The sequence below is a fragment of the Amia ocellicauda genome, chromosome 6 (assembly GCF_036373705.1).
Source record: "Amia ocellicauda isolate fAmiCal2 chromosome 6, fAmiCal2.hap1, whole genome shotgun sequence".
In the NCBI taxonomy this organism is placed as follows: domain Eukaryota; kingdom Metazoa; phylum Chordata; class Actinopteri; order Amiiformes; family Amiidae; genus Amia; species Amia ocellicauda.
In genome coordinates, this window is record NC_089855.1 from 43186739 (window position 1) to 43205917 (window position 19179).

At 42.5% G+C, this 19179-nt stretch overlaps 1 non-coding gene across 1 annotated transcript; it reads right to left on the bottom strand.

Moving 5' to 3' along the window:
• Nucleotides 1-3813: 3813 nt before the first annotated feature.
• LOC136752060 (U5 spliceosomal RNA) lies at nucleotides 3814-3928 on the bottom strand. The gene has a single exon (XR_010817231.1). It is a non-coding gene; the product is annotated as a U5 spliceosomal RNA (small nuclear RNA).
• Between the last annotated feature and the right edge of the window lie 15251 nt (nucleotides 3929-19179).

Here is a 19179-nt window from a genome sequence, read left to right on the forward strand (position 1 = left end):
TTTCTCGGTGTTGACAGATTTTATTTCTAAAATTATCAACAAAACAGTTTAATGCAACACAGATTTATATTGAAGAAAACTAAATGATATTACACATTCTAGAGTTATGAATCACAGATTAACATTTCTAATTGATTTCTCAAATGTCATGAATCACAAACTGTTAAACTTATCTGAACTTCGTCGCAGAGAGGCCTCTCTGGCTTCGGGCTCAGATAACAGCACACGGCACGAGGTCCGTGTGGTTTGGAACAAAGGCAGTCCAGTTCGGCTTTGTCCAAGAACTTCCACTCAATCGATGCACCTGGAAGTTGGGGTTTCTCGAATGTAGAGTCTTTTCCAAACAGATTTTCCACTGGTTTGAAGGCTCCAAGGTTGTGCACAAAATCTTCTTTGTAAGCAGGGTTTCCACCGTATACAGTCAACTTAGTCAATTGTCCAGCTGTAAAACTCCACTGATCAGGTGGGCACAGGCGGGCATGCACAGTCTGTAAAGTACTTTATTTAATAAAGTCCTTTAAAATAATTCTTAGTACAGCTCAATCTTTTTCTCCCAGTTTAACTCTTCTGTTGCCGGCAAAGAAATGGTTGGTTTCTGGTTCTGGTTCTGGCAACAGAGCTACAGGTTGAGCTGTGGCAGCGAGTTTCTGGTTCAGGTGAGAGAGAGAGAGAGAGAGAGAGAGAGAGAGAGACCGTGTGCAGTTCTGTATACGCCTGTCAGATCAATAGGTGATTGGTTCCTGAGTTCTTGAGATTGGATTTCGGTTTCAGCCCCCAGTGTTCTATTGGAGGGGGGCTTGATTTATGAATGATGTCAATCCTTGCCATCTTTTGGAAATGCCGGTTGGCCCGGGTTCGTAGCTCTATGTCAGGATTTCGGCTCTCGTCCAGTTCAAAGAGTTTTTATTACCTACAGGCCCCTTTCTCCAGACATCTCATAGCAGGATTCCAAACTATTTGGCCTATTTGTGGTGCCATCCTCCCCAAAATTGTCACTTTGATGTAAACCAGTTCCAAGCTGATGAGTTAAGAAAATCTGATAACTTTGGGGGGAGAGGTCTTCTTTAGATCAGTGCATCAGCTCAGAGCTAAAATGCTCTAATCAAAATACACCCAACATAATGCTACAGTGTTTATTAAATTCTATGCCCCCAATGCTGTGAGAGACAGACTGTCAGTATTTTCGGTGCTCAGTAAAGCGCTAGCAGACTGTGGGGCTAAGGAGATCCTGGTTTTGGGGGGGTGATTGGAACTGTACTGTGGGCTATAGATTAGATAGGAATCATTTGGAGCCCAGTCCACAGTCGGCAAAACAGCTGGAAGGTAATACACAGTTGCACAATCTGGTCGATGTCTGGAGGAATGCCAACCCAAAGGTGAAACAGTACACCTGGGTGAGGCCGGGTTCTAACATTATGTCGCTAGCGAGGCTGGATAGATTTTATACCTTTAGACATCATGTCAATCTGATCGGTGGCTTCCATATCACCCCCACCTGACCACTGACCACTGTCTCATCACTGTGAGTGCCACCCTGCCTCCTGTCTGGCTGCGCAGTGCCTACTGGCTTTTCAATAATATCTTGCTGCAGGACTGGATTTTTTGTAATTCTTTTCTTTTCTTTTGGCAGAGATCAGAGCGCCCTAGGTTTGCCTCCCTGAGACAGTGGTGGGACATTGGCAAGGTTCAGACCAGGCTCTACTGCCAGAAGTAAACTGAGCATAGGACTGACAGCTTGAATGAATCTATGAAGGAGTTTGAAGGAGAGATTCAGGTGCTCCACCGAGCCTTGGACTCTGGAGATTCAGGGGCATTAGAGGACCTCAAAGCTATGCAGCAGGCATTGTCAGAGCTGCTAAGGACGCGGGCTCGAGGAGCAATGGTGCGCTCGCAGTTCCAGAGCCTGACACAGATGGATGCGCCCATCAAGTTCTTCTTTGTGTTGGAATGCAGGCGGCAGCAGAGCAGGGTGATGCTCTGCCTGAGGACGGCTGAGGGCTGCGTGCTGCAGGATGGGCAAGAGATGTGTAGTCATGCCGCCCAGTTCTATAGGGAGCTGTACTCCGCAGAGCCGGGTAGCCTGGAGCAGCAGCAGCAGTTTCTGCAGGGTCTGCCTAAGTTCCCACAGGATGGGGTCAAGGGGCTGGAGGCCCTACTAACTCTGGCAGAGCTGACCTGCGCAATGCAAGAGCTCAATAAGGGCTGGGCACCGGGGCTGGATGGGCTCACTGTGGAGTTTTTCTCAGAGTTTTGGACTGAGCTGGGCCCGGACCTGCTCTCAGTGCTGCAGGAGGGCCTGTGAGCTGGGCTGCTGCCCATTAGCTGTCGTAGAGCTATTCTGACCCTGCTGCCCAAGAAGGGGAATCTGTCCTCCATTGTGAACATGAGGCCAGTGGCGCTGCTGTGTCAGCACTATAAGATCCTGTATAAGGCTCTGGCTAAGCGGCTCAGAGACATCATGCCGGCCGCAGTGCCTGTTTCAGGTGCTGAGAGCAGTTGGTGTCGGCCCGCGGTTCGTAGAATTTATTCAGCTGCTGTACTGTCGTGTGTTTAGTGTGCTGAAGATCAATGGTGGCCTGAGTGAGACTATCCCCATCCATTGAGACATCAGACAGGGCTGCAGTCTGTCAGGGATGCTATACTCCCTATCTATCGAGCCCCTGCTGCACAGGCTGAGGCAGTTGCTAGCCGGGCTGTCCATCCCTTGTCACCCAGAGCAGGCGGTCAGGGTGTCGGCCTATGCTGCTGAGACACACAGTCTGGCCAGCGAGACGTCCAGGTCATTGTGGGAGTGTCTGGAGGAGTTCAGCAGGGCCTCCTCAGCCAGGGTCAACTGGGGCAAGAGCAGCGCTCATCTGGTTGGGGTGTGGGAGGTTTCTGTCCCCCCTGCCCTCCCTGCGGGCTGCAGTGGTCTCGCTCAGGCCATCGGGTGCTGGGTGTGACTTTGGGGGAGACGCAGGAGAACTGGGCTGGCCTGCTGGAGAGGGTACAGAGCCGGTTGAGAGCATGGCGCTGGCTGCTGCCCCAGCTCTCCTTTAGGGGGAGAGCAATTGTTATTAATATCTTGGTGGCCTCCATGCTCTGGCACACTTATGCATGTCTGGACCCCCCACCGGCCCTGGTGTCCCAGATACAGAACCTGCTCCTGAAATTCTTCTGGGATGGGCTGCACTGGGTGCGCAAAGCAGTGCTGTACCTGCCGCTCCAGGAGGGGGGACAGGGGCTGCCCTCTGTGCCATTGACTTTGGACATTTAAACCAACTGGTTTAATTCACTTGAATATTTTATAGGTAGCACGTGTGTAGTGGTTTTTATTGAGCGTTTTTAGAATAGGCTGTGTTTTTTTCATGTTTTTTAGGTTTTTCTAGTTTGTTTTAAATGTTTTGTTAGTATTTCTTTAGTAAAATAAAGGTGTTAATATTCAAAAAATATCTCTCTCTCTCTCTCTGTCTCTCTCTCTCACACACACACACAAACACACACACACACACACACTCTCTATCTCTCTCTCTCTCACACACACACACACACACATACACAGCCAGCAAGACTCACCAAGCCAGCCAGCTCTGCCATGACATCACGAACCTCACTCTGAGCTGACTGTTATGACATCACAGAGCACGTGCATTCCGTTGCTTGCCATCTGTCAACCACTCAGTCACTGCCAGCCAGACTGCCTGGCTGGCTGGATGGGGGTGCTGTTTGCTGCTGCTGCGTACCTTAGCAAGCTTATTTGCTTGACCGGTCTTCCTCCTCCTCTACCCACATGCCCACCTATGCCAGATCTGCTGTTCACCTGGACCACAGCTCCGCCCCAACAAGGCAGAGCCTCCCAAGAATGGTACAAACTCATCCACGTTCTCCTCCATGGAAAGCTTTAGCAAGAGGCAAAAGAGTTATAAGTAATGAAGAGGAACCCGAGTCCAAGACGCTTCCGACCAGCCATACATATTTGTGTGTATTTAAGATCACATTTTATTACATTTTGTTTTTCTGTACTTTATTACATCTTATTGTGATTTATAATAAAATTGTGTATTTTCCATATGTATGTATGTATGTTTGTATGTATGCATGTATGTATGTATGTATGTTTGCATGTCCAATTGCTTTGACAATACAAATGCACTGAATTGAGAGAGAGAGAGAGACAGAGAGAGAGAGAGAGAGAGAGAGAGAGAGAGAGAGAGAGAGAATGATAGAGAGGGAGAGAGAGAGAGAGAGAGAGAGAGAGAGAGAGAGAGAGAATGATAGAGAGGGAGAGAGAGAGAGAGAGAGAGAGAGAGAGAGAAGTGCTAGGGCACATCTGTAATATAAACTAGGGAACATTCGTCACATGCTTAGGGAACATTCATAACATACAAGGAACATTTGTAAAACGAATTAAGGAACGTTGGTGACATACTAAAAGGACATATACTGGTAAGATGTTGGGCACATTTGAAACAACAAAAATGGCATTTGGTTATTTATTAGGGACATTTATGCTAGTCTGAGCAAATATCTATGCATATTCCAATGTTTGCTGCAGGACTTACAGATTGAGTGAAGGGGTCAATATGTTCAGAACTAACCACTGCTTCCTCAATTTTGTATTAAACATAATTAATAAGAAATGTGGGCTCTACATTGGTCTGGAAAAATGGAGCAGTGGTCCCTAAGACAATTCTTTCAGTTCTTTGACACAATTCCTTAAACCCATTTTCTGTAAAATATGTTATCAACTTGCATTAATATATCATCCAAACTACAATCATACTAATAATGAAAATGTTCATATTATTATATTCTAAGGGTTCTAGTCTATTGTGTATTGTATTTATTATCAGGCCCTTCTCTTATGTTTTAGAGTTATTATTATTATTCCGTACAGTACAGGGATTAAATTAAGTATTTTAACCACAAAGTATTGGCTACAGTTATGATGCCTTCTTCAGTGTTCATATGCACACAGTTTCTGAGGTCTGGACCACTGCACAGTAGTCCCTGGAGTTGTAGTCCAGACCACTGCAAAATTCGTGCTGAAGTGATCTGGATCACCACGCAATGGCCCAAGGACCACTGCAAACATGGATTTCAATGTTTTTGTGTAATCCATGTTGCAATAGCACCTACCATGTTCCTTTGTGGTTGAGCTGGTTAATTCTGTTCTTTAACATTAAAGAGAAAAATTAACATGAATAAACTTACTGTTGAAGATTATTATTTTATTATTTTTATTTCTTGGCAGACGCCCTTATCCAGGGCGACTTACAACATAAGTGCAAAAATACAGAGAAGTACAAGGCATCAATCATTACAAATTCAACTTAGTTAAAAAATATCGCAATTCAAAATACATTTTAAAAATTCCAATTACAATTTACACAAGTACAGTAAAAGACTTCCTACATCCTGGACGGTGAAAGCTAAGTGCTGTCAATATGTAGGGTTACAGACTAGGGCTACAGGAAAGGGAGCAAGGAGGAAAACATTCAAGAACGAGAGGAGCATAATAAGCTGAAGTGCTATCTAGCAGAGATAGAGGACTAATATTACAAGTGCGGTCGGAAGAGATGCGTCTTGAGTAAGCGCCGGAATGAGGTCAAGGACTCTGCTGTTTTGACTTTGGTGGGCAGGTCATTCCACCACCGAAGTCAAAACAGCAGAGTCCTTGACCTCATTCCGGCACTTGTGTAACCCTTGTGTCAGATGTAACCCTTACCCAGTGGTTAACCCTAACTCTATGTTACAAATGTTCCCTAAAAGCTTGTTTTGCAAGATCAATAAAGAACCCTTAAGGAATTTTAAACTTTTAAAGGTACACATAGGTAATACCAATGTGCTTTAACAATGCCGAAAATAATAATGCGTTTATTTTTAATAGTGAAGATATTGTATAGATGTATATCTTTCATATACACAAATAGAAAAAAAACGGTTTCCAAACCGAATATAGAACTGAAACTTTCAGACAGTCCATGAAAAATGGAATGTAAACATTTACACTTCTTAACAATTCTATATATCAATTATATTCATAACCCTAACCCTATCACTAACCCTAACTTTAAGTTACAAATGTTCCCTAAACACTTATTTTGCAGGATCAATAAAAAACTGTCAGGATTTTTTAAACTTTTACTGACACACATAGTTAATAGCAATGTGTTATAACTTTTCCAAAAATAATAATCCGTATATCTTTAATTGTTTTGACATTATTAAGATATAATGCATCTATCACATAGGGAACATTTGTAACATGATAGGAAAAACATACAAATTATGTAATTTTGAATATATTTAATATTACAGCATACAATTTGTCAGGCTTCATAATAATGGAATTTATGACATACTCTGTAAAAATCAAGCAAATATCATTTGTTGTTCATGAGAAAAAATATATATAATCAAAGCTATCAGACTTTAGCACGTGGTGAATTAACACACATACGATTATACAGCATTTGTTGCAGCTTCGCAACACCTAATTTTAAATGTTGTTGGTGAATTAGATAATTAGTGACTACCCTCTATTTGCATTTGATCCCCTGTATTATTGCTAAAATAAAGTTTTACTGACATTTTATTGACCCTACCACTGCATAGGACACATCTGTAACATGAACGCTACTGAATGGCACATACATTGAAAACTACGGAGAATTGAGACTTATCCATTTAACACTTCATAAATCATCTTAAAACGTTTCCAACCAAGGCAAAACCCACTTGAAATACGTTCATTCACATTTTTGGTAAACAAAAAGAGAGATTGTTACATATGTTCCCTATGATGCATCTACAGAGCGAGAGACAGAGACAGAGACAGAGAGAGAGAGAGATACTTTTTTTAACTTTAAAATGTACTTTATTACAAAAGTGCATCATTCAACACACAAAATCTACAAAAAGCATTAAATAATAAAAACAATGCAGCCTCGAAAAAATGCAGTTGTTAAACAACTATCCAATTACCATAAAAACAGAACAGACATCACTCTTTATATATTTAAAAACAAACCCTCATTCCCAACCAGGCAGAGAACCCTATCAAGGCACCATACCTTCTCAAACTGATCCACACTACACATTGTTTTGTGGTATTCATAATCGACAGTGACTTGTACAGCTACACTAATTTTAAAAACAGTCAAAACCTCACAAAACACATGGCCACTCAATTTCCGTTTCCTACTCTTTTTGCCCTATCAAAAAATTGGTTAACTTGACCTTGACTTTCAGTTGAACAATAGCACTTATACCGAACACAAACACCCTTGGAGAGAAACACAATGAGAGTTGAAAAAATAACTTTCAACCATAGAAATTAAGGTTGTAATCTATTACAGTCTAAATAACGGTGAGCAACAGTTTTCGTTTGACCACAAAACACACAGGCATCAGTCACATCATGATCAATAATGGACAGAAAGGAATTCACTGCTAAGTGCCAGTGTAAATCCCCAGCTCTCTTATTCAGGGGGGCTGTATACAGGGTTCCCCAAGCTGGGCAAACTGCACTCTCAAATAGCAGCTTCCCTCTCCAGGGTGAATCAGGGACATCTTTTAACTGTGCAAAATGAGTCGTTTTCAATACAAATTGATACAGCGTCTTATTATTGGCACTAGAGAAAACAACATCGGAGACTTCCTTCATCTGTAAAATCAGATCTGGCCTATCCTGCCTGAGCCACATGGAAGGGGAAAGCTTCAGCTCAATGAAAAGCCTCTGTCTATCGGATTCATTGCTGCCCATCCAAACCTCCCCCTGTACACCCAGCCCCTACTCCTGCAGGGCCACACTCTACTGAGACAGCAACACCCCTACCACTCGCACTGAGTGCACCTGCAGCCTTCCTGCCAAGGCCTCCACACTCATCCAGCCACCCCCCCTCCCCATCACAACCTGCCCCAGCCTGGTCACACCTGCCTTAACCAGCCTGCTGTGCAAGCCCTGAGACTCCAACACAGGGAGCCGCAGTGCAGGGTTACACAGCAACGGCTCTCTCAAAAGCCAATAAGCCCCCAACCTCTCCATGTCTCTTCGCACCCGCACTAGCCACCACGCTTTCAAAACACTATGGTAAAAAAGTGGAACCCCTCTGAGATCCAACTGAGACATGTCTGTCACAAACAACTGCCTGTCCAGCTACAGCCTCTGAGAACAGCAGCTTCTGAACTGTCTGTAACCTGAACACTGCCACCCTGCTGGTCAGGTCTAAAAGTCCCTGCCCACCTTCTGCTACTGACAGAAAAACCACACTCTGCCTGATCCAGTGCAGCCCGTCCCAAAAGAAATGGAGCAGGATCCTCTGGAGTCTGGTGAGCACACCTGCTGGCGGCTCCACACACTAGCCTGTGCCACAGCATTGAAGCCACCAGATTATTAATGACCAGCACCCTCCCTCTGTATGAGAGCTGGGGGAGCAGCCATCGCCAGCGCCCCAACCTCTCCTGTACTTGCTCCTCTATCCTCTGCCAGTTCCTCTGCTTTGCTTTCTCTCCCCCCAGGAACACCCCCAGACACTTTAACTCCCCACAACTCCACTGCAGCCCAGCTTGCAAACCCAGGGGCTTCCGCCCCCCAACTCCCAGAGCAGCACCGCACTGCTCTTCATCCAATTAACTCTTGCTGATGACACCTGCCCATATCTCTCTAGGCTCTCTTCCAATAGCACAACGTCCAAGTCCCCCACTACACACACACACATCGTCTGCATATGCACACAACCGAACACACACCACACTGCAGGACGGGATGCTCAGACCAGTCAACACAGTCCTCAGCGTGTGCAAGAGAGGCTCTATGGACACGGAATACAGCATTCCCGATAGCAAGCAGCCTTGTCTAATCCCTCTCTGCACTGGAAATGGGGTACTCAACCCGCCATTGATTTTTAACACACTAAAAACATTATTATACAAACATTTAATAAGTGCCAAGAAATTAGGGCCCAAACCAAAAGCTTCCAAGTTATGGAAAAAATACTTATGATCCACACGATCAAATGCTTTTTCTTGATCCAAGGAGATCAAACCTGCTTGAAAGCCAAACAACCTGGATGCCGACATCAGGTACCTCGCCAAAAAAAAAAGATCAAATATAGAGCGCTGTGGGACACAATAAGTCTGATCTGGGTGCACTAGGGATCCCATAACTGGATTGAGACGGTTGGCAAGGGCCTTTGACAAGATCTTAAAGTCACAGCACAACAATGACACAGGTCTCCAGTTGGAGATTTAACATAAATCACCCTTTTTAGGGAGCAGTGTAAGTACTGCCCTCCTGCAGCTCAATGGCAGCTCACCGTCCAGCACACCCTCTTCACACACACTGAGTAAGTCCATCCCCAGTACTGGCCACAGAGTCTTATAAGAACTGCACCAGCAGCCCGTCCAGTCCTGGAGCCTTTCCGTTGTTCAGGCCCTGCAGGGCAACACTGTTTTCTAGTTTTTTTTCTAGTTTTCTCAATCTAAACCTTTCCGGATTCTCAAGCTCCGCAGAGCCCCGCAACAGAGCTTGTGCAGAGTTAACAAACTGTTTTAAATCCGAAACAATGGACTGCACATTCACCCTGTAGAACCGTGTCTGAAATAAGTGGAGAGTCGTGGAGACAAAGCAAACAGAACTTTAATCGAGCCGCTCGGAAGCTCCACTGTCAGAAATAATTCCTTCAGTGAGGCTTAATGTTTACAGACATGAGTACAACTTTATAGGAAAAATGACGTAACATCTTATGGCCGTTCATCCAATCAGAAGATACAGGTCCGGGTCCGTTTTACGATCTGTCCTCCCGTGAAGAGGTGATGGATCCAAAGCAGATGTCCGTCTTTGATGTGCACTAGGAAGATGCGATCCCACGGTTGTCATTTACCTAGTGTCAATCGCTCTTTAACAAAAACAATTCCTCCCTATCTGGAGAAATGATTAAGTCATAAACAAATTCTCAGCAGACAGCTGTAGGCTATTTCGGCACTGTGTAATCTTTCATTACTGACAGGAGTTTCTAACAAATCGACCTTGTTGACCCTTTACTTGTCCTGCTAAATCTAATCTGCTCAGTCTATATACAAAACTATTTCTAATGCTAGTATTAATATAAAACATTATATAATTATCACAAAACACTTTCTTCAACTTCCTTTACAGAGTCTTCATTCCCTCCTTTTTGGCAATAGAAATGAAGCGAAATGAAGCCAAAATAATCGTGTTTGTCAGTTACAATAACTTCTTCCTCCGGAGGGGCAGGTGGTATAGTGCTGCGTGTTCAGCTCCCATTTATCCCAACCTGCCACCTACGAGGTGTGTATGTATGTACAGCGAGGTATTCAAATAATCAGGGGATAGGAATGTATTTTTATTTGCCTGGTCGGGCAAACAATTATGTCATAACTACACCTTATTGAATATTGAGCTCTTTTATGGAAATTGCAGTGGCCACCTACAATTTCCTGGAGCTTTACTGTGTATCTCAAATTATATTTCATCCTGCCCCAGGTCATAAAGGTCAATCCCCAGTTACATAATACATACATTGTTTTGCTTCTAAAGGAATACAAAAGTCAGCAAACATGTTATTTTTACAAATTCAGTTATTCACATATATTTCTGATGCATTTTAATTGATAAACATTGTACATTCCATACCTCTCAAGAGAAGGGCAATGGACTTATTCTTACTTCATGACTCTTATTCTATTCATTTGAGTAATTTGACATCTCCACCAAAAGTACATTATAAACTACCAATACAAGAATATATGCTACTGCAGATGTCATCTGTGCTGTTTTCACAATGTATTGCAGATTCCTATAATCTGGACAACCTTTAATTTCAGTATTTTAACTTATTTCTCCATTAAGTCAAGCATCACTTCAGCGTTGTGGACCTCAACATTGGTCTGTTCAAGATGCCGTGAGGCTGTCTTTAAAGCCGCGCCCTCGGCCTACTGTGTCTCAATGAGAACACCAGCGTCTTCTCCATATGCACCTCTGCCACCACGGGTCAGACATCGATTCCTTCAGGACACGATTCATAATGTGCATATCTGCCATGTGGAATAGATCGGTCATCTGAAGACACAATGTGTGGTTCGCACAACATCAGAGATCCTCCTTATAAAAGGCATCTCTATCACATGGACAGTAGTTGACATTCACACAATCTATGAGGTTTCCAGTAAAGGGACAATTCATAATAATAATCTTGATCCCAAATTTTCACAGATTATTTCAGTACAGCACTCAGGTGTCGTCAGCAGCATCATATCTCCTGTGTTACTGAATCAACTTTACTACCTAGTGTAAATACTCTTTCTTGTGTGGAGCTGTCAAACTTTCAAAACAATGCGCTTATCTCTTTGCTTTTATCTGACTTATATATCTAAGACTATTTTAATAATTATTACAGCAGCTCTTTCAACAACAAAGTTAATAGTTGTTAGGTAAATGATCATAGTTGACCTCACAGACACTTTCACTGCCCCAACCCTACCGCCCTTTTTTTTGTTTTTTTTGTTTTGTTTGGGGGGTGAATCCCTTCCTGATTAATAGGGTATTTCTGTTTGGGAAAGCACTATTTCCATACACTTTCATGACTTTAGATTTTAAACTATATCTCATTCAATTATTTATTTATTTAAAGTTAAGTTATACCTTAAGTAACTTCCTTATTTTCCCTCATATTCCATTCAATCGCCATCAAAACTCTTGTGCTGAAAGTGGCAGCACATTTCTTTCACACATACCAAACTCCCTTTTTACAGCTTCCCAAGCCTCATCGACTCTTAAACCCCTTGTCAACATCCTCAAACCTTCATCAACATCGCTCAGACCCTCTGAAAACATCACTCTGTATCCTAACAGCTGTTCTTTCTCCTTTTCCTAATTTTTTACTAGACAATTCAAGTTATATTTATTGACATGTATTATTACTATTTATACACATATTTCGCTCTATTGTTTGAGTTAATAAGTTAAGATATTTTCCTAATAAAATATATTTTTAGAAAATAAGCATTTTAATTGATTTCAATAATGATTCCCAGATACCTCAGGAAAACAAATTTAAAAAAAAAATGTGTTCAGTCAATGATTTCCCCAATGAAGAGCCTGCGTGGGCACTAAGACTGTCCGCCTGCACGGCTCATATATGTCTTTATTGTGTCACTTCCTCCTATTGAAGTCCAATCTACACCGGTACATGTTCAGAAGAACTGATCCCAAAGCCTATACAGAGTCTTCAAAAGCTATCAGACTTTAGCAGCTGGTGTATGAACACACATACAATTATACAGGATTTTCTGCAGCTTCGCAAGACCTAATTTTAAACATTGTTGGTCAATTAGATATTTAGTGAGGACCCTCTATTTCCATTTCAATTGCTAAAATAAAGTTTTACTGACATTTTATTGACCCTACCACTGCATAGGACACATCTGTTACATGAACGCTACTGAATGGCACATACATTGAAAACTACAGAGAGAGACAGAAAGACAGACAGACAGACAGACACTAACACAGCCACCCACCCACCCACTCACACACACACACACACACTCTATCTCTCTCTCTCTCACACACACACAGCCAGCAAGACACAGAGCCAGCCAGCTCAGCGATGACATCACAAACCTCTCTCTGAGCTGACTGCTATGACATCACAGAGCACGTGCATTCCGTTGCTTACCGTCTGTCAACCACTCAGTCACTGCCAGCCAGACTGCCTGGCTGGCTGGATGGGGGGGCTGTTTGCTGCTGCTGCGTACCTTAGCAAGCTTATTTGCTTGACCGGCCTTCCTCCTCCTCCGCCCACATGCCCAGCTCTGCCCGATCTGCTGTTCACCTGGATCACAGCTCTGCCCCAACAAGGCAGGCAAATACATACATATTTGTATGTACTAAAGATCACATTTTATTACATTTTGTTTTTCTGTACTTTATAACATCTTACTGTGATTTATGATTATATTGTTTATTTTCCATACATATGTATGTATGCATGTATGTATGCATGTATGTATGTTTGCATGTCCAATTTCTTTGTAAATACAAATGCACTGAATTGAGAGAGAGAGAGAGAGAGAGAGAGAGAGAGAGAGAGAGAGAGTGCTAGGGCACATCTTTAACATAAACTAGGGAACATTTGTCACATGCTTAGGGAACATTCATAACATACAGGGAACATTTGTAAAACGAATTAGGGAACCTTTGTGACATACTAAAAGGACATATACTGGTAAGATGCTGGGAACATTTGAAACAACAAAAATAGCATTTAGTTATTTATTAGGGACATTAATACCAGTCTGTGCAAATATCTATGCATATTCCAATGTTTGCTGCAGGACTTACAGATTGAGTGAGGGGGTCAATATGTTTGATTCAGAACTAACCACTGCTTCCTCAATTTTGTTTTAAACATAATTTAAAAGAAAAGTGGGCTATACATTGGTCTGGAAAAATGCAGCAATGGTCCCTAAAGCAATTCTTTTAGTTTTTGGACACAATTCCTTAAACCCATTTTCTGTAAAATATGTTATCAACTTGCATTAATATATCATCCAAACTACAATCATTCTAATAATGAAAATGCTCATATTATTACATTCTAAGGGTTCTAGTCTATTGTGTATTGTATTTATTATCAGGCCCTTCTCTTATGTTTTAAAGTTGTTATTATTATTCCGTACAATACAGGGATTAAATTAAGCATTTTAGCATTGGCTACAGTTATGATGCCTACTTCAGTGTTCATATGCATACAGTTTCTGAGGTCTGGACCACTGCACAGTAGTCCCTGGAGTTGTAGTCCAGACCACTGCAAAATTCGTGCTGAAGTGATCTGGATCACCACGCAATGGCCCAAGGACCACTGCAAACTTGGATTTCAATGTTTTTGTGTAATCCATGTTGCAATAGCACCTACCATGTTCCTTTGTGGTGAGCTGGTTAATTCTGTTCTTTAACATTGAAGAGAAAAATTAACATGAATAAACTTACTGTTGAAGATTATTATTTTATTATTTTTATTTCTTGGCAGACGCCCTTATCCAGGGCGACTTACAACATAAGTGCAAAAATACAGAGAAGTACAAGGCATCAATCATTACAAATTCAACTTAGTTAAAAAATATCGCAATTCAAAATACATTTTAAAAATTCTAATTACAATTTACACAAGTACAGTAAAAGACTTCCTACATCCTGGACGGTGAAAGCTAAGTGCTGTCAAGATGTAGGGTTACAGACTAGGGCTACGGGAAAGGGAGCAAGGAGGAAAACATTCAAGAACGAGAGGAGCATAATAAGCTGAAGTGCTATCTAGCAGAGATAGAGGACTAATATTACAAGTGCGGTCGGAAGAGATGCGTCTTGAGTAAGCGCCGGAATGAGGTCAAGGACTCTGCTGTTTTGACTTTGGTGGGCAGGTCATTCCACCACCGAAGTCAAAACAGCAGAGTCCTTGACCTCATTCCGGCACTTGTGTAACCCTTGTGTAAGATGTAACCCTTACCCAGTGGCTAACCCTAACTCTATGTTACAAATGTTCCCTAAAAGCTTATTTTGCAAGATCAGTAAAGAACCTTTAGGAATTTTAAACTTTTAAAGATACACATAGGTAATACCAATGTGCTTTCACAATGCCAAAAATAATAATTTGTTTATCTATAATAGCGAAGATATTGTATAGATGTATATCTATCATATACACAAATAGAAAAAAAACGGTTTCCAAACCGAATATAGAACTGAAACTTTCAGACAGTCCATGAAAAATGGAATGTAAACATTTACACTTCTTAACAATTCTATATATCAATTATATTCATAACCCTAACCCTAACACTAACCCTAACTTTAAGTTACAAATGATCCCTAAACACGTATTTTGCATGATCAATAAAAAACTGTCAGGATTTTTTAAACTTTTACTGACACACATAGTTAATAGCAATGTGTTATAACTTTTCCAAAAATAATAATCCGTATATCTTTAATTGTTTTGACATTATTAAGATATAATGCATCTATCACATAGGGAACATTTGTAACATGATAGGAAAAACATACAAATTATGTAATTTTGAATATATTTAATATTACAGCATACAATTTGTCAGGCTTCATAATAATGGAATTTATGACATACTCTGTAAAAATGAAGCAAATATCATTTGTTGTTCATGAGAAAAAATATATATAATCAAAGCTATCAGACTTTAGCACGTGGTGAATGAACACACATACGATTATACAGCATTTGTTGCAGCTTCGCAATACCTAATTTTAAACGTTGTTGGAAAATTAGATACAAAGTGAGGACCCTCTATTTGCATTCGTTCCCCTGTATTATTGCTAAAATAAAGTTTTACTGACATTTTACTGACACTACCACTGCATAGGACACATCTGTAACATGAACGCTACTGAATGGCACATACATTGAAAACTATGGAGAATTGAGACTTATCCAATTTACACTTCATAAATCATCTTAAAATGTCTCCAACCAAGGCAAACCCCACTTGAAATACGTTCATTCACATTTTTGGTAAACAAAAAGAGAGATTATTACATATGTTCCCTATGATGCATCTACAGAGACAGAGAGAGAGAGAGAGAGAGAGAGAGAGACAGACAGACAGGCAGACAGACACTAACACAGCCACTCACTCTCCCACACACACACACACACACACACACACACACAGTATCTCTCTCTCTCTCAAAATTCAAATTCAAATTCAACGTGCTTTAGTGGCATGACCAAAAAGAAGTATTGCCAAAGCAATGGTGACAAACAACAGTTTTTAACATATATATGTACATTTGCATACATAAATACACAATATGTATGTTAAAAACAGGTAACTGATTAATTTCAATTAATAAAATTCAATCATAGTTCAGAGAGACATAAAACTGATATTGATAGTAATAATTGGGTGTAGCATAGGTGTCATTGCCTGTGTCCAGGGGTGTCCCCTGTGTGAGTGGACTGAGTGTCCACTGTGTCCCTCAGGCTGTGGCAGGCAGCTGTATACTGGGCTGCCAGTAATATGCAGCTGGTCTCCTTTCCCAGAAGGACTGGCACTTTCTCCGACTGGCACTTTTTCTCATAAATGTTTATATTTTTCACATTTTAGAATAAAGTGCAGCTCTGTCTCGACCTCTCAGCATTGGCAGTGGGGACACAGCCTGTCCTCTCTGGGCAGCCAGGTCTGCCTGTGTCGGCCCGTCTCGATGGCCAGGCTGTGCTCACTGAGCCTGTATTTGGTCAGGATCCTTTTGTGTTTTTCGTTCGTTATTCATTTAAGGTTTTCTGACAATGTGTAGTGTCTTTTTAGGGCCCGATAGCACTGCAGTTTACTTTGTGCTTGTGTGTGTGTTTACCAATGGGTGATGTAGTTTTCTTTGTGCTGTGTGATAATTTGGTTGACTCTGATTGTGTGCATGTGTGTGTTGCTGTCCTGAGGCTGGCCGGTGTCGGTGTGTGTCTGCGCAGTGAGCCTGCGGACCAGCTGGCTGAGGGGGCTCCTCTCTGGGTTCAGCTCTTGGCATTGCAGGGCCTTGTGGTGGTAGGAGTGTGTGTCGCTGTTTATTAGATGGAGCCAGAATTTAATTGCCCTTTTGTGTATGTTGATTAATAATGGGTATTGGCCTAATTCTGCCCTGCATGCGTTGTTCGGTGTTTTCCTTTGCACCTGTAGGATATTTTTAGGCAAGGTTTCTATTGGGTGTGTGTCCCATTGAGCAAACTCCTGCCCTGTGAGGGGACCCCACACCTCACTGCCATAGAGAGCAATGGGCTGGATTATGGATTCAAATATTTTTAGCCAGATTTGTACAGGTATTTTTATGCAAATGTGTCTCTTTATGGCATAGAAGGCCCTGCGTGCTTTCTCTCTCAGTGTCTTCACCGCCGTGTTGAAGCTTCCTGTTGAGCTGAGTGTGAGGCCTAGGTATGTGTAGTGGGTGCAGTGTTCGATGGTGCTGTTTGCTAAAGTGACGTGGTACCTAGTTCCCTGAGGCCTGGCCTTTTTCTGGAATATCATGGTATTTGTCTTTTTCATGTTTACTGCCAGGGCCCAGGTCTGACAGTACTGCTCCAGCAGTGCCAGGTTCTGCTGCAGCCCCTGCTCTGTGGGCCACAGCAGCACCAGGTCATCTGCGTTGAGCAGGAACTTGACTTCTGTGTCATGTAGAGTGAGGCCGGGGGCTGCAGATTGCTCCAGCATTGTGGCCAATTCATTGATGTAAATATTGAATAGCGTTGGGCACAGACTGCAGCCCTGCCTCACCCCACGCCTCTGAGTGAAGAACTCTGTTCTTTTATTGCCAATTTTAACTCCGCACTCGTTTCCTGTATACATTGATTTGATGATGTCATATGTTTCACCCCCTACACCACTTTGGAGAAGTTTGTAAAATAAACCTTCATGCCAGAATGAATCAAATGTTTTTTTTAAATCTATGAAACAAGCAAATATTTTATTTTTATTTTGGTTGACGTGTTTGTCAATGAGGGTGTGTAGGGTGTAAATATAATCGGTTGTGCGGTGTTTTGGGAGGAAGCCAATCTGACTCTTACTCAGGACACTGTACTCGGTAAGGAAGGCCAGTATCCGGGCGTTAATGATACTGCAGAACACCCTCCCCAGGTTGCTGCTCACACAGATGCCCCGGTAGTTATTAGGGTCCAATTTGTCTCCACTCTAATGAATCGCGGTGATCAGTCCTTTATGCCAGCTGTCAGGGAAGTGGCCCACACTGAGCACCAGGTTGAACAGCCGTAGCAGGGCCTGCTGTAGCTCAGGGCTGCTGTGTTTCAGCATCTCGTTGGAGATGCCATCAGGCCCGCATGCTTTCCTGGGCAGCAGGGCGCGCAGCTTCTCCTGCAACTCCTACTCAGTAATAGTTGAGTCCAGGGGATTCTGGGTGTCTTTAAATGCCAATTCCATTCTTTTTAGTTTCACACTGATGTCATGCTGAGCTGATTTCTCAGTGTGGTGAATGTTTTCATAAAGTTTTTCAAAGTGTTTTTTCCAAAAATCTCAATTTTGAATGGCCAATTCTTCAGGTTTTAATTTATTACATTTTTTCCAGTTTTCCCAGAATCTATTTGTGTTAATGGACTCTTCGATTATTGTCAGTTGCTTTCGGGTGTGTTGTACTTTATGATCTAAGTGTTCCTTCGTTCTTCAGTTCCTTCCTTATTCTATTGCACTCCTTATCAAACCAATTCTCCTCTTTGTATTTTGTTGGGATGTTCTTTTTAATTTTCAATTTTGACTGTAAAGCTGCTTTTTCAAATATATGATTTAAGTATTTTATAGCCAGATGTATTCCTTCTTTACTATGTTGATTTGGGGTGATCAGAAAGGTGTGTATTAGTGATTGGATGTCTTGATTTACAATTGCTTTCTGGTTCTCTTGTGTGCTGTCTGGAGCCCATCTGTAGGAGTGTCCGAGGCTGTACAGCTTGCTGGGCTGTGTGTGAGCGCTGCTGCTGTGCTCTGTCCTCTTCAGGAACACAGTGATTTGGCTGTGGTCTGATAGAGGTGAATGCACTGAGAGAGAAGGGGTCTAGGTCTGTGATGGCATAGTCTACCGTGCTGCTGCCAAGAGCTGAGCTGTAGGTGTATCTTCCCAGAGAATCTCCCCGGATCCTGCCATTCACGATATACAGGCCCAGTCCCTGACAGAGCTGCAGTAATTTTTGCCCGTTTTTATTCACTCCCCTGTCGTGGCTGTGTCTGAGGGAGCTGATGGGGGTGTTTAAGGGGGTGTGGCCGAATATGTGGCTGTCTCCCTGTGTGCTGGTGAAGTCAGGCAGGCTGCCTGTCCGGGCGTTCAGGTCCCCACAGATCAGCACACTTCTCTGGACCTGGAAGTGGCAGACCTCAGTCTGGAGGTTGGGGAAGATCTCCTCATTGTGATATGGGGATTCTGAGGGGGGAACATACACGGCACACAGGAACACATCGGTTTGTGTAGAAATTATTTCTTTGCTTATTTTAAGCCATATGTGTGACTCTGCTGTTTTGATGGGCTGTATGGAGTCACTGAGCTCTGCTTTGTACCAGATTATTATGCCCCCGGAGTCCCTGCCGTGTCTGACGGAGGGCTTCTTCAGGGAGGGCACTATGACCTCTCTGTAGCCTGAGGGACAGTGACTGGAC